This window comes from Heloderma suspectum, chromosome 5 (genome assembly GCF_057233095.1).
Source record: "Heloderma suspectum isolate Gila_16-S chromosome 5, 16-S_ref, whole genome shotgun sequence".
In the NCBI taxonomy this organism is placed as follows: domain Eukaryota; kingdom Metazoa; phylum Chordata; class Lepidosauria; order Squamata; family Helodermatidae; genus Heloderma; species Heloderma suspectum.
This window is the reverse complement of record NC_139462.1, coordinates 62420811-62445704: the sequence shown is the minus strand read 5'-3', so window position 1 is coordinate 62445704 and position 24894 is coordinate 62420811. Positions and strand designations below refer to the sequence as shown.

The 24894-nt window shown below is 41.5% G+C and overlaps 1 protein-coding gene across 5 annotated transcripts in view; it reads left to right on the top strand.

Annotated features, from left to right (window-relative positions):
- SLC10A7 (solute carrier family 10 member 7) overlaps positions 1-24894 on the top strand; it is a 205653-nt gene that overhangs the window by 175427 nt on the left and 5332 nt on the right. The window contains exon 14 of one of the 5 annotated variants that reach the window (XR_014792101.1): positions 10192-10459. The exons of the other annotated variants lie outside the window; for them this stretch is intronic. The gene's annotated coding sequence lies outside the window, so the exon portion shown is untranslated. The remainder of the gene's footprint in view (positions 1-10191; positions 10460-24894) is intronic. 5 annotated transcript variants of the gene reach the window in all.

Sequence of the window (24894 nt, the reverse complement as noted above, 5' to 3'; positions counted from 1 at the left end):
AACCCCCCCAGTCCAGTAAGGAACCATAGCGTATTGTACTTAGCTGGTTGGTGTCTGACCTGAGTCATCCTTGTTGCCATCAGATATTATTATTATTATTATTATTATTATTATTATTATTATTATTATTATTATGCTGGCACTCTCTCTTTCCCCCCTTCCTCCGGTCTTCAAACAATATCAGCTGCTGCTCTCAGGTGAGGTTTCTGCCCCCTGGAGCTGCTCAGCTCAGCTCCTCTCTCATGGCTGTTGGCTTCTCCTTCACACTGCATGTGTGATTTTTGTGCTTCCGCATTGGCCTAGACTGGGTCACCTGATTCAGGGGTGAAATGGCTGAACGCAGCCAGTTCATCAACAGCACTGCCATTACAAAACCTTGGAGGAGGTGAGGCCCTCCTGTGCTTGAGAGAGAGAGAGAGAAAGAGAGCGCGAGCACTGGCCAGCTCTTTGATTGTTCCAAGGATCGTTTCCTTAGGGTGCCTTCCAGGAAATCAACCATTTTTAAAAGGAAGGATCTGGGCATCACACATGCACACTTTGCATGTTGAAATCAGCAGTGACAGCAGACAGACTGACAATAAGTCAGGGCAATGGCGTGTTGCACTACAAAGATTGACATGGAGGAGGCGAGGAACAGGAGCCACTCCAGGACATTCAGTGTAAAGAGGGGGGAGCCACAGTGGAGGGGATCTGGGGGTGGCAGGGTACCGCCCTGTCTGCTCTTTTAATATATCCACCCCTGGCATTAATGAAATCAGACAGTTTTAACACAGAAGCATTGCTAGGCATGTTGCAGTCTCTGTCAGTGTAGGTCCAGAACCTACTGTAGTTCCTATGTTAAGTCCACTAAACAGTCACCACTTCCACATATTTTTTTGTGCAAGTCAGATAGATATATCACATTTCTCTGATTTCTGAAACAACATGAAAATAAATATATGGAAGTGGTGGAAGAAATAACCTCTCTTTTTTCTCTCACTTTTTTTTTGCCACTTGCTGCGCTCCTGGACATATTGACCTGGTTCACATGTAACAAGAAGCCACCGTGGGTTAATTTACCTGAGGAGCTTGTCGTCGCACGCTGGCTGCCATTTTTGAAATGCAAGCCATGGCTGGGGCCATGCTGGGGCTTGTCATTATGTGCTAACCCAGCCAGGCTGGGTTGTTAGGGCGGTTAACAAACCACCATAACCCTAAAATAAGCCATGGGTTCTGGGTGGTTTGTTAACCACCCTGGCCGGGTTCACACATAACAACAAGCTGCAGCACTTGCCCTACCACGGCTTGCATTTTGAAAATGGCAGCATGCACGAGAACAAGCTCCATGGGTGAATTAACCCATGATGGCTTGTCATTAGAGCACTATACCAATCAACAAAACACAGATTTTGTTTGTGCATTAGTGCCTGCATTTGGTAATTATTAGGGACTAGATAATCTATAGACACTGATGAGTCAACTTGTAAAGAGAGCCATCAGCAAGAAAAAGGACACTGATTCACAAAACTATGAAAAAAAGTGTATGTTTACTACAGAGGTGCACAACCTCTTTCAACCCAAGGGCTGAATTACAAAACTCCATTTTGGAGAGGTTTTCAGGGGCCACATTTCAGTGGTGGGCAGGGCCAAAGGCAAAAGAGGGTGAGGCCAAGAAACGAAGAATACCAGCATATGTTAGTTTAAAGCTGTTACTGCCAGTAACTAAGCCTCAGGAGAGGCATTTCAGCCTTTTAAAATGGGGAGGGGGGACACAAAAGCCAGGAAACCACTAATCATTTCCTTGAGGAAAAGGATTGTTTATTGTCTTTTCAATATTTTTATCATTTATATAATCATCATTTATTTATTTATTTCTATACCACCCAGTAGCCGAAGCTCTCTGGGTGGTTAATTCATTAATGACAATGACAAGAGGGCCTTTTCCATTGTGGAAACCCAATTGTGGAATGCCCTCTCCAGAGAGGCTCAGCTAGCACCTATATAGCAGTCTTTTCAGTGGCAGGTGGAAGACCCCATTTTCCCAGGCCACAATGTAGGTGCCAGGTGAGCCTCTCTGAGGAGGGCATTTCATAACCAGGGTGCTGTGTCTTCTGATACAGCACCCCCATTGTTTTTTATTTTGGTTTTACACTGTAGTTTTAAACTTGTAAAGTTTTATATTAAGTTTTAATGTTCTCTATTTTATCATTTTAATTGTTGTGAACTCCCCAGAGAGCTTTGGCTATTGGGTGATAGAGAAATGTAATTAATTAATTAAAATAAAATAAATATTTCTAACTGTGGCCACAAGCCAGGGAAGCTCATGGAGAGATTCAGATGCCCACTCCCCCCTTTTCTTTATCTCAGTCTGCCTTCTCACCTTCCTCCCTCCCCCAAATGTAAGCCCCTCCCAGGAGGCTGCAGTTCAGGAATTACAGTAAAATGACAGTAAATACTGTTTCAGGATTGGTGCCTCTGTAAAAATTGGAGGTAATGTTTTTGTCGTCATCGTCGTCATCATCATCATCATCATTATTATTATTATTAATTACATTTCTATACCGCCCAATAGCCAAAGCTCTCTGGGTGGTTTACAAAGATTAAAAGCATTAAAATACAATATGTAGAGATTAAAAACCATTTACAAAAAAAAAACACATGAAGAGACAGTGTACACACACACAAAAATCTAAAACAACTTCAAACAAACACTCTCAAAAGCAAACAACCATAAACATAAGACATTCCAGGATCGATTAAAATGTATCATATGCTGCCGAATGCCTGGGAGAAGAGAAAGGTCTTAACCTGGCACCAAAAAGATAACAATGTTGGCACCAGGTGGGCCTCATCGGGGAGATCATTCCATAATTTGGGGGCCACCACCCAGAAGGCCCTCTCCCTTGTCGCCATCTTCCGAGCTTCCCTCAGTGTAGGCAGCCAAAGGAGATCCTTAGATGTTGAGCGTAGTATATGGGTAGGTTCATGTCAGGAGAGGCGCTCCGTCAGGTATTGTGGTCCCGAGCGGTGTAAGGCTTTATAGGTTAAACCGGCACTTTGAATCAGGCTCGGAAACATACAGGTAGCCAGTGCAAGCAGCCCAGAGTCAGTCTTATATGTTCGGATCTTCTGGTCCCTGTTATCAATCTGGCTGCCGCATTTTGCACAAGTTGCAGCTTCTGAACTGTCTTCAAAGGCACCCCCACGTAGAGTGCATTGCAGTAATCTAACTTGGACGTTACCAGAGCATAGACAACTGAAGCCAGGTTATCCCTGTCCAGATAGGGGCATAGCTAGTCCACCAACCAAAGTTGGTAGAAGGCACTCAGTGCCACTGTGAGGCCACCTGAGCCTCAAGTGACAGAGATGGATCAAGGAGAACCCCCAAGCTATGAACCTGCTCCTTCAGGGGGAGCGTAACCCCATCCAGGACAGGTTGAGCACCATCCATCAGGTCAGAAGAACCACCCACCAACAGCATCTCAGTCTTGTCTGGACTGAGTTTCAGTTTATTAGCCCTCATCCAGTCCATTATCTCAGCCAGGCACCAATTTAGCACATCCACAGCCTCACCTGAAGAAGATGAAAAGGAGAAATAGAGCTGCGTGTCATCAACGTACTGATGATAACATGCCCCAAAACTCCAGATGACTGCACTCAACCGTTTAATGTAGATATTAAATAGCATGGGGGACAGAACTGACCCCTATGGAACCCCATACTGGAGAATCCACAGGGCCGAGCAATATTCCCCAAGCACCACCTTCTGGAGCCAACCATCCAAGCAGGAGCGAAACTACTGCAATGCAGTGCCTCCTGCTCCCAGCTCAGACAATTGTCCCAGAAGGATACCATGGTCGATGGTATCAAAAGCCACCGAGATATCAAGGAAAATCAACAAGGTCACACTGGCCTTGTCTCTCTCCCGACATAGGTCATCATACAGGGCAACCAAGGCTGTTTCCATGCCAAAACCTGGCCTGAACCCCGACTGAAATGGATCTAGATAATCGATCTCATCCAAGAGTGTCTGGAGCTGGTTGACAACCACCCGCTCAAGAACCTTGCCCAGGAAAGGAACATTTGCCACTGGCCTAAAATTACTAAGATTTTCCAGGTCCAGGGAGGGTTTTTTTAAGAGTGGTCTCACTATTGCCTCTTTGAGGTGGCCCGGGAACACTCCCTCTCACAAGGAGGCATTAATCACCTCCCTGGCCCAGCCAGCTGTTCCTTCCCTGCCAGTTTTTATAAGCCAAGAGGGGCAAGGATCCAGTGTGGAAGTGGTTGCACAAACCTGCCAAGCACCTTGTCAACATCCTTGAGCTGTACCTACTGAAACTCATCCAGGAAAACAGGACAAGGCTAAATTCATATTCTTGAATAATAATTTAGTGCATCTACTATAATCTATTCCCAAAGCCAAATCTCTCTCCCAGTGAAACCAACAAGACTTCTGCTGTTGGCTTCGTGAAGAATGACAACTTATCTGTTGTATTATTCCACTATAATTTACCTGAGCAGGTTTTAAGATGCAAGCAAGATCCCATTTAAGACTTGTGCTTGAATATTTAAGGGCATCAGTGAACTTCAGGGCCTTCTTTAAAGTCCGCTGTGGGGATGTTTTTATCTGCCTTCAAAACTCCAGCAGCATTAAGCAAACAAGAGCACTTAGGGGGCCTCCTGCAACAAAAGCTGTTTCACTTGGAGCTTAAACTGATTTTTCACATTCTGGCATGTGAGGCCTCCACAGGGTGCCTCGCGTCCATTCCCTGGGGAGTGTAGCACAGCACCAGCAGAGGAGGAGGAAAGATGACAGCTTTGAAGCTTTAGAAGTGGTAATAAGAGACACATGAGAAGACTCTTGTAAGGCACATCTCCCTCACCGTATTATGAAACCAACTAATTCCCACATGCAGCATGCTCAGGAGGCCATCTGCCACTTCCTGTGCTTGGATCCATGGAGAAGCTCTCACTCAACACAGAGACAAGCAGTTTCCTCCCATATGTTGGATTTTGTTCTGTAGATAGAACAGTTGACATACCTGCATTTTCTCAAGGCTCAGGATGCATAGGCTGAATGTGTAAGCATCAAGATACACACACACACACACACACACACACACACACACCCCTACACCCCTGAAAGAGGTCCTTGGTATATTTCATTCTTTATCATCTATTTTGACTGGTGTCATTAATAGAAATTGAACTTTTCTCATGGTTTTTAACAAGAATGCATAACTGCTGCCCATGACATCACTTTTATTTGTAATTTCATTTGGTTAGATAATTAGGGATATAAGCTCTCACTAGTGAAGATAAATGTACCTGAGATTTCCCTCAGGCATATTTGCTCTTACTTTGTTCTTCCTCTCCCAGCCTTTTATAACATACATGCACAGTACATGCAAGCACATGAAACACAGACGTTTGATTCATGGCTTTTATTAGGGTATTTGCCATTGATTGATTAGTGCTTGGTATTAGTACTTCTTCTATTGATTGATTGCAGATGAAGTGACTATTTGACCTTTAATTATAAGCTTGGCTATTGAAAATGACATTGAGCTATGGCTCCACATAATCCATCTGGAAAGCCCGACATGATGTCATTCCCTGGAGTTAATTCTGCAAGAGAAAGGAGACCTAGAGGAAGTGCCACACAGCTATCAGGATGGTTCATCTAAAACAATACTGCAGGGTTTGTTGCCTGCACTAGTGTGCAGCCCTGGCCCATTGGAAGAGTTAATTGTATATATTATAGAGAAGAAATTGCCTGCTACAAGTTGACAATTCACGAAGGGTGCACTGGGCTCACCAAAAATCCAGAACACCAAAAAGCTACCTAGGCACTTTTAAATTGCCATTCATTTCCATTTTTTACCCCAACACCATTCATATAGACTTGGTATAAATACTTTTTCACATAGGTATGCATTTAGCTTTTTAAAATAATGGAAATTAATGAGACTTGAAAGTGCTTAACTTTGGCTAGATTATACCAAACTTTTTAGTTTTAAAATAATATGGTTGTCATGTCTTCTGTCTTCAATACATACAACTAGCAAAGGATCAATAACTGGCATATCTTAAAGAACTGAGTATTTGTGGGTATGTTCTTTTTTAGAATATAATTAGTGTAATGTCCTTTTGCCTCTGGATTTCTGCAACTGACACATATGATTGTTTTTTAATCTAGATAAATATATTTTCCAATACTATAATAATATCTTGAAGTTTCTGCGTGTGTATGTGTGTGTGTGTGTATATATATATATATGCAGAAACTTCAGGACTCATCCATTTACTTTAATTTATGAATAGGAACTGACACTTCTTTTTAATGTCTGTGTTTTCTGATTTGGATCCTGCAGAGGCTTAATGTGTTTTAAAAAATGTTTCCTAGTTTGAGTTAAGAGTCGTCACTATTATGTTTCTTAGCGCAGATTAAATGTAGTATATTGTTACAATCTCCCAAACCCTTGTAAGTTTATCTTGTGTTGATTGTCCACCCTGGCCTAATAGGTTAGGTATGGTGATTAAACCAGTACTTTTACAGAACCCCTGAAGTGGTAGCAAAGATGTCTGATCTCCCTATCTCTTCAAGTGTGAAATCACCTTTGTTCCAACTTGTCAGCTTCTTCTGTTCCATGGTTATACGTGCAGTAGTCAAGGCCACACAACTTTTTATTATTATTCTCTATTCTTGCTCTTTGCCTAGTGGAAACAGGGAAAGAAAGTTAGCTCTCATCCCAGAAATATGTTTATATGCTGGCTGGCCTGAGTGCATGATCAATCCAAGCCATTGTTTTGGACAGAAGTAATTTTAGGGATGTCAGTGACGTAACATAGGATTAGGGAGGAATGCCCCCAGATCCCTTGCAATCATCCAGAGGTTGGTTGAGGTGTAGCTTTCAGAATGCATACAGCTGCTTACAGTCTGAGAGGATTGCTTCTAGTTGCTTATAGCCTGAAATAGTTGCTTGTAGTTGTTTGAAAACTACTCTAGCTTCACTCTAGAAATAGCAGTCCCACTGTGCTTTCTAACTGAGTGTTCTTACCCTGATGGATTAATCAGTATTCTAGCTACCACAATAGTGTGCAGCTACAGCCATTGAATAAACTAGGAAACAGTTTCAAAGTAAAGAAAAATAGTTATATGGGAGATTGAAAATCTATGTGATTAAGCAGGGTGTAATGTTGGAATCATTATTTGACCTGAAACACAGGCTCTCTGAATTAAACATGGACAGGAAAGCCAGCATCAAGAGTGCTTCCCTGATGCTCTCACTTCATCTCCATAGTCTGCTTGTAGTTGATTTCGAATTAATATTTAGAAAACTTGCCTGCAGCAGTACTAAAATGTGCATCAGAGAACAACAGTTGTTTACTGTGTTTGAACTGAAGAATCTCACCCAGGAGATAATATTCACTTGAAGTTTACATCTCTCAATCTCAACTTGCAGAAAGGGATCAATGAATAACAATTGTCATCTCAGAGTTGCACCTCTCCAATTATTTATTTGGTTGTGTGTCTTCCCAGATGTATGCTTAATTGGATCAGACACTAAAAACAGATTACAGGTTTTCAATGACAGCAGCAAGTTCAAACCTCTTTATAAATCTCTCTCTGTCTTTTAAAATCCCATATCCTGATGTAAAATGGTAACTGCACTAGAGACCTTCCTGCCCCTCTCTCCCACCAGAAGCACAATTGAAGTTAATTTATCTATTTTAAAAAAATTCATTTTACCTAGCAGATTGTTGACAGTTCATCTGTGGAGAAATTCCAGTTTGTTCATGACTCAAGATTCCTTTATCTCAAGCTGGTGTTGGCTACAGATGTCCCTGCACACAGTGCAGAGAACCCTGAGGATGATATTTGAGAACGTCATATCTATATAGTGTTCAGAGTATGGTCAGATGGTTTGGGAGGCCATCCAACTTCTTTTCAGGTGGACCTAAAACCATCCCACTCCTTTTCAGTGGACATAACTGAGTCTGGCCTAATTTGAAACCACTTCCCTTTTCTGCCCACTTTGAGCATTGTATCTGTGCAAGCTGTTCTGCATATATTTCTGAGTAGAGTTGCCACAAAACATTCCCCCTTGTTCTGAAGTGAAGGGGACACGGTTTGAAGAGGTGAATCTTTTTCTTTCTTTTTTTTTTAAGAGATCCCATTAAATGGCGTTGCAGAAAGCATTGTAGGATATAGCATTAAGGCACTGCACATGGCACTGCAGCCATCCTATTAAAATGAAGATTAGACTCAGTTATATGTCCCCAGTCGCAAACAGCAGCTTGGTTCCTCCAGATGGAGATGCTCATCCCCATCGGAGATGTTTCCAACCAGTTGGTTCAAGCCTGGATGAGCATTGCAATACGGATGTGGATGCAAAATAAGACATCTGTTTGCACCCTCACAGTCCTCATGCATGGAAGCCTCGCTTCATTAGCAGATCTCCAATGCTGAATTTAAGTGATTACATTTTTATAGGTGTACACCTACAATTTTTGATATATATGCCCCAGAAATGTAGTGGAAATGTGACAAAACTCATATCTGTAAGCAGTTCTGTCACTGAAATGGCAAGGAGCTTGGACTGGCTGCTGCTTTCTACCAAGTGTACAGTCAGGGCCAAACCCATGCTCCCACCCCACAATGTGTGAAACAGCCCTTTCATAGCCATCCGTAAGTCACATTCTGAAATCTCATTCATCTCTGCAGAACAACTCTAGAGCACGTGGTGTCTGCTCTGGACTGCATCCATAGAATGGAGTAAGGCTTTTTTCTTCAGCAAGGCTAGTGCACCAGCAATTCTTTTACTGCTTTAAAAACTGTTGCCCAGTGAATTAAAATGAATGGATCTTTTCCTAATTCCTAATGCATATGGTCTAAGTGTTAAAGTCTAACACACATAAAAGAAGAAAAAACTCTTGACATATTCCGTTTTTCTGCTTGTGTTAAACTTGCATTGACAGTCTTAACATTCAGACTGAATGGCAAGAGAAAACATTGGAACATTGAGCATATTAAGGGCGCAATCCTATTGAGTTAGACGGTCTCCTCCAACTTCCTCTGAAGTTGTAGGCAACCGCCTATCCAATGCGAGGCTGCTGAAGCACAGAGGAGAGGATTCCTTCCACGCACCAGCTGCCCTGCAGTTTGCCTTAGACACCCAATTCCGGGCGTCTAAGCCAGCTTAGGGGAGGGGGCGGAAACAGGGCTGGAGACCGCATAGGAAGCTGTCTGAAACAGCTTCCATAGTCTCCTCCCCTCCCCACGGAATGCCCCCTTTTCACCCTGTCCGTGCTCTGTGTTACAAGCACAGACAGGCACAGAGGTGCGGCTGCCACAGTTCTCTCCAGCCCAGATATGAGGGGGCGGGGGCGGGGAGCACAGTTTCCCAGCTACGAGCTCGTAGAGCTGTCTATAAGCTCAGACCTGGGAAACTGAAAAACCCTTTCTCCCCCAGATGCTGTCTAGGGGTCATAGGATTGCTCTCTGTCAGTTGATTAATAGACGGAAGGGGGTTTTGTTTGCTGCATATATTGGTGTAAGAGTTTGGTTTTATTTTCTGAGTTGCTGTTTTATTTTCTGAGCTCCCTTGAATTGAAGAAAGACAGGATAAAAGTATCTAGCACAGGCGGTATAACATCTTTAAGCCTATCTGGAACATAACTCTCCATCAATCACTTAATAAATGACATTTTAACCAAAAGAGGCATATGCATATTGTAATGTAAGTTTTGCTGAGGATGACAGCTGTATCCAATGAAAAAGAAAATTGCTGAGGTCTTACATTGTCTATCTCTAAGACAGATATTGTCTTTTCTGTGTATTCTGTCATTTATTGCTATAGTACTTAAGTTCCTAACTTATTCTTTATCTGCTACGTTGGTTTTTCTGCAGACTTTAGCTTAATAGAGTAGAATCTTTATTGCTTCGCCAAATGCCGTTACCAGTCATTCAGTAGTATGATAAAAAGGTGGGACATGCCACTTGTTATATAATTAAAACCATAAGCTTATAACATAGTCCATTATTATATCTAATATATACCCTATATCTTTTACAATAATAAAAACATGACACTCATTTCCAAAATGGCTAAAACAGGATCTTACCCATTTATAATGAACTTTCCCTTACTAACTATCATTCTTCATGCTCTTTCATTCTTCTGAATTCACTGCCTTGTTGTGGCGAAGGGGCTTGCGTAACTCCGTGAAGCCATAAGCTGTGCCGTGCAGGGCCACCCAAGACGGACAGGTCATGGCGGAGAGTTCTGACAAAATGTGGTCCACTGGAGAAGGAAATGGCAACCCACTCCAGCATTCTTGCCAAGAAAACCCCATGGAACGTATCGCAAGGCTAAAAGTCCATGGGGTCATGAAGAGTCAGACACGACTTAACGACTGAACAACAACATAGCTGCCAGGGAAGAACTGTTCAAATTTGCCAAGGAGATTACTCTTCGTAAGTTTTGTTATATATGGTGGAAGGGAGCTCCTAACATCCAGTTTCAGATAGAAAGGGGACATTCTTTGGTATTAATCTCCACCAACTCATGAACATTTAAATCTAAAATATGTTGCTTTACCAAATCTAAAGCTTTTTTTCCCTACCTCAATTAACAACAAATCAGACAAAAATCCTATCATGGCTATTAGTTCAGTGCCTGATTTAATGCAGTCAGTCTCCGAGATATTAATCAATGCTAACTTAATGATAGGTTAATCCAACATACGATCATCCTACTATTTACTAAAAATGCCAACTGGTAGGTTAGCTTTGGCTTGAAACAAAGAAGATAACAATGCCTCAGGGTAGCTGAAATATCCCCAAATATTGATTTTGAATAGATTCAATCCTTTGGAGATCTAAATTACCTCAAAGCAATGCTCCACAGCGCAACTGTCCCATTGCTTTGGCCTAAAAAACTTTTAAGTACAGATGTAATTAATCAGCGTCCTTTGCCAAAGTAAAGTTTTGGGACCAACATTTTCTCTAGCTGATTCCACGTGTGTTTTAAAGGATCCTGCACTGGTGAAAGTAATCCCTAGATCAGCCTTCCCCAACCTGGTGCCCTACAACTCCCAGCATCACCCAGCCAGCCATGCACTAAAGAACAAGAAATTACCCAAGGCTGCTGGAATGTGGGAAACAAGTCAGAACACATTCCAGCTCTCTGCAAACAGTATAAAAAAAAAAAAAAAAGCCAGGGTTGGGGGCGGAGAAAGTGGCAGTCACAATGTTGCAATTGGGCTGTGGATCCTGGTACAAAACCAAACCGCGATGAAAGGCAAGTGGGTGACAATGGGTGGGTGACCTGCAGGAAGCAGCATGAGCCAGATTGGGATCACTGGCAGCCCAAGGGTTTTGCACCCCTACCTTACCTTAATAGTGCTGACACCTTTGTTATTAGTGATGAAGTGGGAGTCATGCTTGAGGCCACTGCCTCTGTGTACAATCACTTAATACTGAGTAAGGCAGTTACAAACTAGTACTAAACCATGATCACCACTCCATAGTACATGTACTGTGGTCCCATTTTAGGGCCTGCATGGCTTTTAAAATCAATCTAATTGTGACTTGATTAATTTTTTAATTCTCTGTTAACTAATTGCTATACAACACAGTCAGACAGGTGTAGGCGTTTTTGAATCCGAGGCAAGCGTCTTCAGATGTTGGCATTAAATGTTTCATAGTTAGCATCTGGAGAGATTGCTTAGGCTATTCATTAAACATCTTTTCCAGGTTGAAAAGAAAGGCTATTGAAAAGAAGAGAAATAGATCAAACTCTTCCAACTTTTCCATATGTTTACTTAAAAAAAGAAATTAAAAACAGCACCCAGAGGTTCTGTAGTAATGTTAACTTTGTAAATCAGTAACCTGAAGGTCTGCCCTATTAGGGCATAATCCTATGCATGTTTAGACAGAAAAAAGTCCTACAACTCCCAGCATTCTGTAGGGCTTTTTTCTGTCTAAACATACTTAGGATTGCACCCTTAGTCAAAAACAGTGGGCTTAGGACAGTGTCTCACCCCTTGTTTTCCCCAAGTGTTATTGTGGCCTTGCAGTTAATCTGGGATTCAAAATCATTACTTCTAGAGAACCTGTCTGTGGGCAAGAGACAATCACATCTCTCATACAAAAAAATTGGCAAGTGTTTCAGCTTTATTATACTACTGGCAAATGAACACAACTTCACACTGGTTGGAATAGCCCTTACAGTGATGCCTTCAAGCAAAGTTACACTGCTGTCAGAGTTGGACACATAGTTCCCACCACATCTTAGTGCAGCCATGCCACTAGCATTCCTACACACAGCCCCTGCCATGGTCCACCCCTGTGGCCCCTTGAGGGAGGGGTCTGCCCACTCCATTCCTCTGTGAGGGGCTGTCCCACAGAAGGGAGGAGTGGGCAGCCATATAACTCTGTCCCTCAGACTATTCCCCACTGACATTTATTATTATTATTATTATTATTATTATTATTATTATTATTATTATTCATTTATATACTGCCATATCTGCTGAAAAGCCCTTAAGGTGTTGTACAACATTTTATAACAATAAAAACCCTGCAACAATTTAAAAAATAATTTCAGATTGTATCAACTGCAAAGCTATGCACTTAGTGAAGGAAGCCTGCCACCTAGTGACTGAAGATGGTACTGCATGCCTCAAACACACGGACACACATAAATTAATTAAAAGTAATTAATGTGTTTTTAAAACCATATAACCCCAAGGTGCACACCCCTAGGGACGTCTTAGTATCCATGCCAAGTTACAGGTGTCTAGGTTTCATGGTCATGGCACTAACAGGCAGAAATCTTTTCTTCTAGATTCCAAAAGTTTTTTGAGGGGGTACCCTGTATTGACCTCTCAAATGAAACGTACTGAGGAAATATTTATCTTTGACCTCTTTACATAAGAAAAAGCAAAAAAAATTGCATAGCTCCATCTAGCAGTTTGTGGCCTAAACCTAGTTGCTCTGATTTCTCACAAACACTCACCCTGGTAAAACATAATGGCATTTTTTGCAGCATTGATAGACGGTCACCTTACAATCATCAACAGAGGACAAATACTCCCATTAATACTTACAGATCTATTAATGTTTTTTTGTGCATTCACCCTTAAATGTTATCCTTCTGGCTAGTATCGATGGAAATACACTTAGGGGACTTCTTGAGACACCCCAGACTATATGGAGATTATGAATGCTGTCTCTTGAAATGCCATCATTTGCAGACTCCCACAGAGTTCAGTTCCTCCTTATCTCTTGTGAAACACATTTGTCATCCTGTCACTGGGAGAAGTCATAAGCCGAAGTAAACTCCAGCATATACAAATCATTTGTTTGATGATATTTTCAGAAATAGGCACTTGAGCCTGTAAGAGGAAACACTGGGCTGTAACGTCGTACAGAAATAGCACGACGGCTGTTTATCTGCTATTCTTCAATCACACTGGTCAGTGTGGCCATCATTATGGGAGAAGCAAAAGGAATCCACTAGGTATCAACTAGACATGCAGTGACAGTCACTTCAATAGTGACTAAGGCTGCTAGGCAGCTGCGTGAAGAGCTCCCTTGTTCAGTGATGTGCTAAAGGCTCTAAATGAAAAAGCACCTTTGTCTCTTGTAACCCCCACATGGCATCTGCCTGGACTCCGGAGCAAATGTTACAAGTCGTCAAGGATAATGTAGATGGCAAACCAAAGAGAAGGGTAGCCATTTTATTTTATTGTAGCAAAGTCCTGTACCATCTTAAAACCTAACAAATTTATTGTGGCGTAAGCTTCCACGGGCTTCATGGCTCTTCGTTGCCTCCGGTAAAATGGGCTGAACCAAAAGAAATCTGTTAAACCTTAAAGGGTACCACAAAACTTGTTGGCATATTTTTAAGCAAGACAGTAATTACCTGGAACCATACAGACCTGGTTCGTACATCACAGCCAATTCTTGAGTTGTTTAACCCAGGAATTGGCCAGGACATGCAGGAGCAAGCCAGCACGCTGCCTCCCCCTGCTCACCACTTCCACTTTCAGTTGACAACCCAGGAATGCCTTGTTCCTAGATTGTTTCATCACGTCCAAACCTGGAAACCCTACAACAAGCCATAGTTTGCAAGGTGGTTTGGAAGCCACCCCTGCTGTGCACCTTACTGGGTTCCAACAACATGACAACTCATGGCGCGGGTAATTAGAGAAATGGCAGGCGTGTGAGCAGCACATGCAGGGCAGGGAAAATACGCCACAGTGACTTCTTTTCCCTGCTGATTGTCCAAACCCGGTCTGTGCCGTGCTTAAGTTCTTGGAAACATTTTACCATCCACATGCAACCTAAACTGATTTCTTACTCCTCCAATATTTTAAGTGCTTGATCTTCAGTTTATGCTCAATTGTTGCACAGTATATATGGGATATGATTTCCTTGGTGGCCAGTGAGTCCCTTTGCTCTGAGTTTAGTAGGGCTAGTACAGTTGTTTTATAATTCGAACAAATAGCGTAATGTTAAACTATGTCATTCACTCCCACGAGTTGTAGTGATGGCCACCAATTTGAATGGTTTTAAAAGATCAAAGAGAAATTCCTGGAGCAGAAGGCTACTAGTCCTGATGGCTATATGCTAACTCCCATATGAGATTCAGTATGCCTATGTACACCAGTTGTTGAGGAACACAACTGAGAGAGTGCTATTGCACTCATGCCCTACTTGTGGGTTTCCCACGGGCAGCTGGTTAGCCACTGCATGAACAGAATGCTGGAGTAGACGGACCTTTGGTCTGATCCAGCATGACTCTTTTTCTATTCTTATGTGTCAAAACCACATAATATGCAATGCTGTGACACTGAAACTTAATAATAGATTACTAGTTTCTCAGTACTGACTTGGGAGTGGCTTTGGACATTACAAAAAGAGCAGGCACTCAAATGTTTTGGCATTCTTGCTGTTGTTTTTTAAAACCCCATCTGAGGTGAAAAGTTTGCATTTTCACCTGTAGTGAGATGCTTGATCTATATTTGCATTTGGAGTTTGTACATCATACTGTGAGGGAAAGACAGACCAAGTTCAGTTTTGGGAGCCACTCACAATGTGCTTGAATTTGAAGATTTAATTTAGGGCTGATGATAAACAAAGCTGGAGATAATTTCACATGTGCCACAAGACCTGGCAAATGGCATGGTCTCTCGATAGTCCCAAAGAATAGGGGATGTATTACAGCAATAAGTGGGAGAGAATCAGCAACATGTCTGCACAGGCTATGAGGGGAACGTATATTCCTTTGCTCTTTAAACTGGGGATTGAATAGCATGAGACAAACTCAGCATCAGCACAACTCCAGGCTCAGGCAAGATACAGGGAAGATCAAGCAACTGCACCAGCCATCATACTGTTGAGTGGCTCAGATGCATAATAGCACTTTGCTACAGAACAGAGCTTAGGAGCAGTGCAAGTTGCATGCTTTTGCTACGCATCACTGTACAGTAAATGTGAAACAAATCAGTGCCAGCCAACGGCCTGTGTCCTAATTTCTGTTTTTACTTTCATTTTTCTTCCAGTTTTCTAAAAGGCTTGTGGGTCATTACAATCATGTACAAGCCTGTATGTACAAGTGACACTTTTCACTCTTACAAGCCTTGGATTATACCATCTTAAATGGCCCAATGAATGTGTTTTGTAGTGAAATGTAATACAGGAGGCAGCAGGGAAGTGACAGGAAAAGGCACTCTTCCATGGATTGCCTTTCTTTTTCTTCAGATCTGGCAGTATTATTTTGAAGGGAGGAAAAACAATCACAGGCTATACAGCCAAGTATATTTCTTTAAGTAAAATATGTCTTATGTATACATAAGTGATTTGGAGTGTGATTCAATAATATAAGACTTCCTTCTGAGATAAATTGTTGGTATGCATCTGCTGAGGGAAAATACATTTAAATGCTAGAGCAAGTAAAAGTGACATCTAGCAATAATTTGGGGAATGTGTTATTTATCTGACAGATAACCAATATTTTGGTAGTAACAAAGTGAAGTGTCTCAAATCGTAGCAATGCAAATGGCAAGTGACAAATGCTACTCTGGGGAAAGCACAGAAATCTAGGGAGCATAAAATAAACATATTAAAACTGGTGGAGGGTGAACCTGAGCTCAAGTTCTTCTGTTTTATCATTTACATCATGGGTATAGGATAAAAGAAAACTCTTGGTTCCTTGCTAGAGAAAGAAAGCTATTACTTGAAGTTCTTGCTTGGCAGATGTCAGTTGAAAGCTCAGCGATGGAATAGGCTGCAATGTCAAACTCTGTTGGGTAATTTTAGACAAATGTGTCATGTGTGACATGGAAATATGGTGTGCTGTACATTAGTGATTTCCCAAGTGTTTGGATCAGGTAGTAATGTGCTGAGAAAGTGCTCTTTATCTATCCTCACTGTGTACTTCTATAGCAATGGGGAAATGCTTTTGGTAGAAATTACTTCAGTCAGAAAAAAGAATCCATTTACAATATGTGCCTTCTAACATCTTTCAGACAATGCATTATATTAAAGAGGCATTTTTGATTAATGTTTTATAAACATTTTTCAGCATGACAGCTTAGAGTCCCTGTAAAATTGTAAATGCATGCAGAATGCTCACTTTCATAAAGTCAAATGCCATCTCCTAAAGCCTGCTTGGATCCTGTCAACCATGGTGACACAGAATCAGTACCTTGGAGCATTAAAATTTATTTTCTTCATTTATAGGGCTGCAGTGATAGCAAGATGCAAAGAGTCCCATATTTAAACTTCATTGAAAATATCTTCATAATCTTGCAAGGTTTAAAAAAAATGTATTTTACAACTAACAAAATGTTGTGAAGTACAGTGTGCTATTTCCATGGGGAAAAGGAGTCTTGCTTAAACGTAAAAGGAACAATCATAAAGAGGAAAGAGAAGATATAAGGGATGTGTGAGGTTACATAGGGTGCCATCATAGTGATGGATAATTGTGCTTGAGTTGACTGCTAGTTTTAAAGAGTAGCCTTCTTTGATCTAGAGCTGGCCAAGCTATGACCTTAGGACAGAATCAGGACACTAAATATAGGAAATTTTGCTTTCTGTTAGACAAATTGAACTGGAGGAGACTGAAGTCCACCTGATCCATTCCCCTGCCACTAGGTACCCAGCCATCCATATTCTAGTCCCCCAGAGATCAGCCTATGCACCAACCACATACAGCAGGTGTTCCATGGAAGGTGCCTGCACAAGAAATAGCTTCAGATGATGATAACACACAAGCCAAGCTACATGCTGTAAGGGAAAACAAAAACTAGTCATTTTTTGTAATAGTTCCCTGTTTTGTTGGTCAACTCATTGGTAAATGTGAAAGGATATAGACACTGTACAAACAGCTGTCTCCTAGGGCTGTGGAGGGACTCCCTGACCCACTTCAGAGACTGATTTGGAGCCTCCAAATCAGCTCCAACTTGCCTTGGGCCAATCCAAAGCGAGGCCAACCCGCTTCGGCCTCCAGATCCAAAACAAGATCTAGACAGCCGAAGCACCCACCCCCCACCCAGGTGTGTGAGCCCCCCAGTCCTTACCTGGACCCATGGGGGATGCCTGCAGCCATCGCCATCTTGGAGGAGTCACCGTTTTCTTTTAAAATGGCAACTGTTCTTCTTCTGGTAATTAAATGTTGTGTAGATTGCAGCCGTAAAGGGGCCATCTACAAAACATTACAGGTGTAAATGGGCCATTTATGTCAGTAATGTTGCATAGATGGCCCCTTCATGGCCACAGTCTACAGAACATTTAATTTACACCTGCATTCCCATGGTGGGCATTGTAGTCCAGTCTATCTGCAGGACAGCAGGTTAGGGAAGGCTGAACTAACAATGGATGGCACTCTTGGAAACTTCTTTTCATCTTCTTTTCATCTCCACAGCCCCAATCTTGTGTTGCGTAGCTTGTGCTCCTATTTTCTGAAGTGCCTTGATCACTTGGGACACCATTTTTTATTTGTTTGTTTTCATCAATGATCCCTGGACAGTTTGCAATAAAAAATAATAGTCACGAATAACACTTGTGTGCAGTCCAAATATTGCATTAAAACGGTGGCTTTCAACTGTGTTATTTGTACCCTTTGGTCATTTAACTTGGAAGATACCTGTACATGTTCTCTTTCTCATATCATCTGCAGTATCTTCCCCCAAAAGACATGTCAGCGATTTTGGAGCAAGAAATTCATTGACGCTTTAGAACATTTAGTAACGTGGTTGGTCCTATGGCTGTCAATAAGCAAATTGAGGAACTGTATCTTTTTAATGAGACTAAAGGAAAGTAGTTAACTTGGAACTGAATTACTACGTGAAAGATGATAGGAAAACAGCATAATTCTAACGGAGTGACCATTTGAATTAGCGTCATGTGTTTATATCAGAATCAATGAAATCAGTCATATGACATCACCAAATGGAAATTAGGGCTCTTTGGACACTATCAAATTGCTTAAATCAGTCTTAGCAAAGGCTGCTGCCTTAGGGCTAATTGCTTACCTTGTGCATTTTGTAAAATATTTGACAGGATGGATTTTTTGTGGTTGTTCTATATCCCATATACATGGGATTTATTGATTATGAGAAGGCATTTGATAAAGTTCATCATGAGCAGTTGATTGACATACTGAGAAAAACTGATATTGATAGTCAAGAGATTCGGATTATAGAAAATTTGTATTGGAATCAAACAGCCTCAGTTCATATAGGTGGAGAGTTGTCTGAAGAAATTCAAAGAGGAGTAAGACAAGGCTGTGTCCTATCACCTCTGCTGTTCAGTTTATATTCTGAAGCTATATTTAATGAAGCACTTGCCAAATAAATGGCTGGCATAAACGTCAATGGAAAAATAATTAACACAGTTCAATATGCTGATGACACCATAGTAATAATGACAGATAATGTATCAGAGTTACAAAAATTACTAGATCGGATTAATAAAGTAAGTAATGAGTATGGCCTTAAAATAAATACCAAGAAAAAATATATGGTGACAAGCAAAGAGCCTTTTATTGCATTTAATATTACGATAAATAATACGCCAATTGAGCGAGTCACAGAATATAAATACTTGGCTCAAGGAAAGAAATGAACAAACACAAGAGATAAACGCAAGAGTGGAGAAGGCAAGAACAGCGTTTGTTAAAATGAAACAATTATTATGTAATTGGGACCTTAATCTTGCAGTAAGGATTTGGATGGTCAGATGGTACGTGTTCTCAATATTATTTTGCGGCATGGAGGTTGGACGCTTAAGAAGAACAATCTGAGGAAAATCGAATCATTCAAAATGTGGACATACCGACACATGCTGAAAATACCATGGACTGATTGAGTAACACATGAGAACGTGCTATGCAGAGTAAACAAATAAACAGAATTGGTAAAGACTGTCAAAAGAAGAAAGTTACAATACCTTGGTCATATTATTCGAGGCAAAAAATACACCATACTCCAACTCATTATACAAGGAAAAATGGAAGGAAAAAGATCAGTAGGCAGAAGACAAACATCATGGTTAAAGAATCTGAGGGAACAGTTCAGCTGTACTTCTATACAACTATTCAGGGCAGTGGCATCAAAAACAAAAATAGCTGTAAAGATAGCTAACCTCCAATAGGAGATGGCACCTTAAAAAGAAGAAGTTCTATATCCTGGTGTCACATTGATCCAGTGGATATTGTACTGAACCTGAGAAATCTGGGTTCCAATCCTTGTTGTTGTTGTTGTTGTTGTTCAGTCGTTAAGTCGTATCCGACTCTTCATAGGTCTTCTATGAAGACCTACAACACCTTCTAGAACTAACACCAAAAAAAGATGTCCTCTTCATCATAGGGGATTGGAATGCTAAAGTAGGAAGTCAAGAAATCACCGGGATAACAGGCAAGCATGGCCTTGGTGTACAAAATGAAGCAGGACAAAGGCTAATAGAGTTTTGCCAAGAGAACACGCTGATCATAGCAAACACTCTTTTCCAACAGCACAAGAGGAAACTCTCACATGGACATCACCAGATGGTCAATATCGAAATCAGATTGATTATGTCCTTTGCAGCCAAAGATGGAGAAGCTCTATACAGTCAGTCAAAACAAGACCTGGAGCTGACTGTGGCTCAGATCATGAGCTGCTTCTTGCAAAATTTTGGCTGAAATTGAAGAACGTAGGGAAAACCACTAAACCATTCAGGTATGACCTAAATCATATCCCTTATGAATATACAGTGGAGGTGAGGAATAGATTTAAGGGATTAGACCTGATAAACAGAGTGCCTGAGGAACAATGGACGGAGGTCCGTAACATTGTTCAGGAGGCAGCAACGAAATCCATCCCAAAGAAAAAGAAATGCAGGAAAGCCAAGTGGCTATCTGATGAGGCTTTACAAGTAGCTGAGGAAAGAAGGGAAGCGAAAAGCAAGGGAGAAAGGGGAAGATATACCCAACTGAATGCAGATTTCCAGAGAATAGCAAGGAGAGACAAAAGGGCCTTCTTAAATGAACAATGCAAAGAAATGGAGGAATTCTTGCCCACAGTAGTAGATATAATGGTCACCTGAATTAAATGCGCCCATGCTTGTCCATTTTAGTTCGCTGGTTCCCAAGATGTCGATGTTCAATCTTGCCATCTCATGTTTGACCACCTCCAGCTTACCTTGATTCATTGATCTTACATTCCAGATTCCTAAACAATATTGTTCTTTACAGCATCAGATTTTCTTTTCACCACCAGACACATCCAGAGCTGAGTGTCCTTTCGGCTTTGGCCCAGCCGCTTCACTCTTTCTGGCGCTACTTGGAAATACCCTCTGCTCTTCCCCAGTAGTATATTGGACACCTTCTGACCTGAGGGGCTCATCTTCCGGCGTCATCTCTTTTAGCCTTGTGCTACATTCCATGGGGTTTTCTTGGCAAGAATACTGGCGTCGGTTGCCATTTCCTTCTCCAGTGGACCGCGTTTTGTCAGAACTCTCCGCCATGACCTGTCAGTCTTGGGTGGCCCTGCACAGCATAGCTTATGGCGTCACTGAGTTACGCAAGCCCCTTTGCCACAACAAGGCAGTGATCCATGAAGGGGTCCAGTTCTTTGTTGTTGTTCAGTTGTTAAGTCATGTCCGACTCTTCATGACCCCATGGACCATAGCACGCCAGGCCTTCCTGTCCTGCGCTCTCTCCCGGAGTGCGCTCAAATTCATATTCATTGCATCAGTGATGCTATCTAGCCATCTCATCCTCTGCCGTCCCCTTCTCCTTTTGCCTTCAGTCCTTCCCAGCATCAGGGTCTTTTCCAGAGAGTTTTCTCTTCGCATTAGGTGGCCAAAATATTTGAGCTTCAGCTTCAGTATCTGTCCTTCCAAGGACCACTCAGGGTTGATTTCCTTTAGGATTGACTGATTTGACCTCCTTGCAGTCCAGGGGACTCGTAAGAGTCTTCTCCAGCACCACGGTTCAAAGGCATCAATCCTTCAGCACTCAGCCTTCCTTATAGTCCAGCTCTCACAGCCATACGTTACTACTGGGAAAACCATAGCTTTGATTAGACAGACCTTTGTCGGCAAGGTGATGTCTCTGCTTCTTACTATGCTGTCTAGGTTTGCCATAGCTTTCCTCCCAAGGAGCAAGTGTCTTTTAATTTCATGGCGACAGTCACCATCTGCGGTGATCTTGGAGCCCAAGAAAATAAAATCTGTCACTGCTTCCATTTCTTCCCCTTCTATATGCCAGGAAGTGATGGGGCCAGATGCTATGATCTTGGTATCGTCTGCGTATCTGAGGTTGTTGATAATTCTCCCAGCCATCTTAATTCCGACCTGTGATTCATCCAACCCAGCGTTTCTCATGATGTACTCTGCATATAAATTAAATAAGCAGGGCGACAGTATACAGCCTTGTCGTACTCCTTTCCCAATTTTGAACCAATCGGTTGTTCCATGTCTGGTTCTTACTGTTGCTTCTTGTCCTTGTACAGGTTTCTCAGGAGACAGGTAAGGTGGTCTGGTACTCCCATCTCTTTCAGAATTTGCCACACTTTGTTGTGATCCACACAATCAAAGGCTTTAGCGTAGTCAATGAAGCAGAAATAGACGTTTTTCTGGAATTCTCTTGCTTTCTCCATGATCCAGCGAATGTTGGCGATTTGGTCTCTAGTTCCTCTGCCTCTTCGAAACCCAGCTTGTACTTCTGGTAGTTCTCGCCATAAAAGCCCAAGTTGCATCCCTAGGTCTCAACTTTATTATAGGATGAGAGTATTAAATGGCTAGCCTCAAATGCTGTTGTGGCGAAGGATGGTAAAGCACTTACATGCTATGGCTGCAATCCTAAGCATGCTTACCAGGGAGTCAGTCCCATTGCACTCTGAGGGACTTGCATCTAAGTATACAGGATTGCATCATCCAGAAGATTCAGAGAACTATGAGCCAAACTACACATTCTAATCATGTAGCGGAAGCTTGTCTTTTGTTTTACTCTAGTCTAAGTGCACATGGGCCCAATTCTGAACCTGACCACTGTGCTCCAGGAGGGGAGGATTAAATATTCCCCACCGTTTGCTTCCTGAAATCCTCCCCCTGTCCCTACAGGGGTGTTAACAAAAGAGAAAAAAATTTCCACTGGTGTCGATGGGGCAAGGCATTTGAAGAAACAAACAGTGGGGGGGGGGCATTTAATCCTCCTCCCCCACAGTACAATGGTCCCATTCAGAATTGGGCACATGCATTTACGCTAGAGTAAAAAAAAAAAAAAAATAAGCTTTTTTTTAAAAAAGATAAAGATAAAAGATAAAGATAAAAAGATACATGATTTGCATAACGTGTAGTTTGTGTGATCCTAAGCGTGCATATTCAGTAGTAAGTGTGTTTAGGATTGCATTCAAGATGCAAAACAGTTTAAAGCACACTTGATTATAAGCAACATATCTCTACTCTCAAGAGGTGTTGTTGGAGGAAAAGGTTTATCCTGCTATGTCCCAAGCAGAATTGGTGTTCAGAACACAACCCTGCTATTTGCCCCTCTCCTAAACACATGGAAGAAGATGATACTTAGTTGGGGGAGAAAGTGTGTCCCTCTTCAGGAGCCTACAAAACAAAAGCACAGTCTTGTCCCCGTCCAGACTCTCCCTGCAGAAGATGTCGGGAAATGCACAGAGGAAGGGGGATTATACCAAAGTTCCCTGCTAGATGCTGTGCTTTGTCTCATTTGTTTCCTTCGAGTCCATGAACAGTAGCTGAAAAATTGTTAAGCTACGGTAGAATTCCTTTTTCATTTGTTATATGTGTATTCTGTCGAGCCTTCAGACTACACCAGTTACATTGGTAATCTGGTCTGAATAATCATTCCAACTATTTTCTCTTTTAAAAAGCTGAAAGCAGCAAACACAGGAAACAGTGCATACATGGCTGATCTGATGGAACAACATGAACCTTTTTCTGAAATTCTGTAAAAAAAAAAAAAAAAGCTATTCTTAACTTTTGAGAACACTTTAGAAGAGTCTGGCTGGACTTGCTGTTTGTTTTTTATTTTTTTTAAACTACATGTGCTGAGATACTGTGCAAATTTTACTGAACAGATTTAATGTTGATGAACCTATCACATTCCATTACATCAGAATTTATGTACTTACAAGTGATGAGAGAAACTGGAATGGACAGATCAAAATAAAGATAACCAGATCCTTTTAGCTTAGCACCTTCGTTCTTTGCTACCCATCTTGAAGATTTAAATTTTTCTTCCATGCTTTACTATTTTTGTTAGAGCGGCACCTGCTCCTGTCACTATAGCTTGAATCACCGTTGTTGTTCCAAAGTTACATTACCAAATGCTGTGAACTGAAATACTCGAGGACTCTGGGATTTACGAAGGGCTTTGTTTCCTTGTTAGTATTAAAACACTGTTCAAAGAACCTAGCCTCCCCTCTTGGATGAAAAACAGAAAAATCAAAAGAGCACACAAATATTTGTGTAGTTTTTAAAGTAATGTCTTGCTTTTCCTCATGCAAAACTGCAGGATTTAACTTGGCATTTTTAGTTTATAAGCATGCCACTTTAAACACATGGAGCTTGATTTCAAAGTGTTTTAATCATTTTAAAATCTAAGATGATTTTTCAAACAGCTTTCTAAAATTAAGGGAGCATTTAGCAACTATAGTATATAACATCTTCCTTAGTGCATTTAAGGATCATTCAAAAAAAGTATCTACATTGCACATTAAAATATTGGCAGGAGTGGTTGAATACTACTGTTTTAAACGTTTTTAACCTCCTGAATTGATTATTGTCCCCCCTTTATCAACCAAGAAATGTTAAGAATATTGTGTTGAGACAACTGAAAGTAGCATAAATGTGAGGATTTTAAGTAGTTGAAACCATTCCTCATTCTTGTTTCTCCAGTGGCAAACATAGGTCTACTGTAACTGTAAAATCCTCTCTCTTTTTTTGTACAATGTAATCCTGTACATATCTACTTGAATCCAATGGAGTTTACTCCTAGGTAAATGGAGGGCAAAGTACCAGTTCTTGTGGAGAGAAAGTGATGGTCATGCCCTGTTAGATTAAAAATACATTGCTCCAAGAGACACATATGAGTTCTCCGAAATAATATTCCCCCTGGTAGCCTCTTCTAGACATCACGGCAATCCCAATCTCCAACTCTGTGAAATCAGCAGACTTATTACTTTTGTGGTACCAGTTGTCTGAAATATGTTGGGCAAAATGGGGAGCCTTCCTCTTCCATTCCAAGGTACAAGTGCACTTTTTATGTAGACTGCCCCTTTCACAGCAGGCCCTGCAGTAGTATCACACTGCCGTAAGACAAGGCTGGGAGTAGTTCACGCTTGTGGGATCTACTTTGTTTTTAATAGAACCTAAACTGGAGCCAG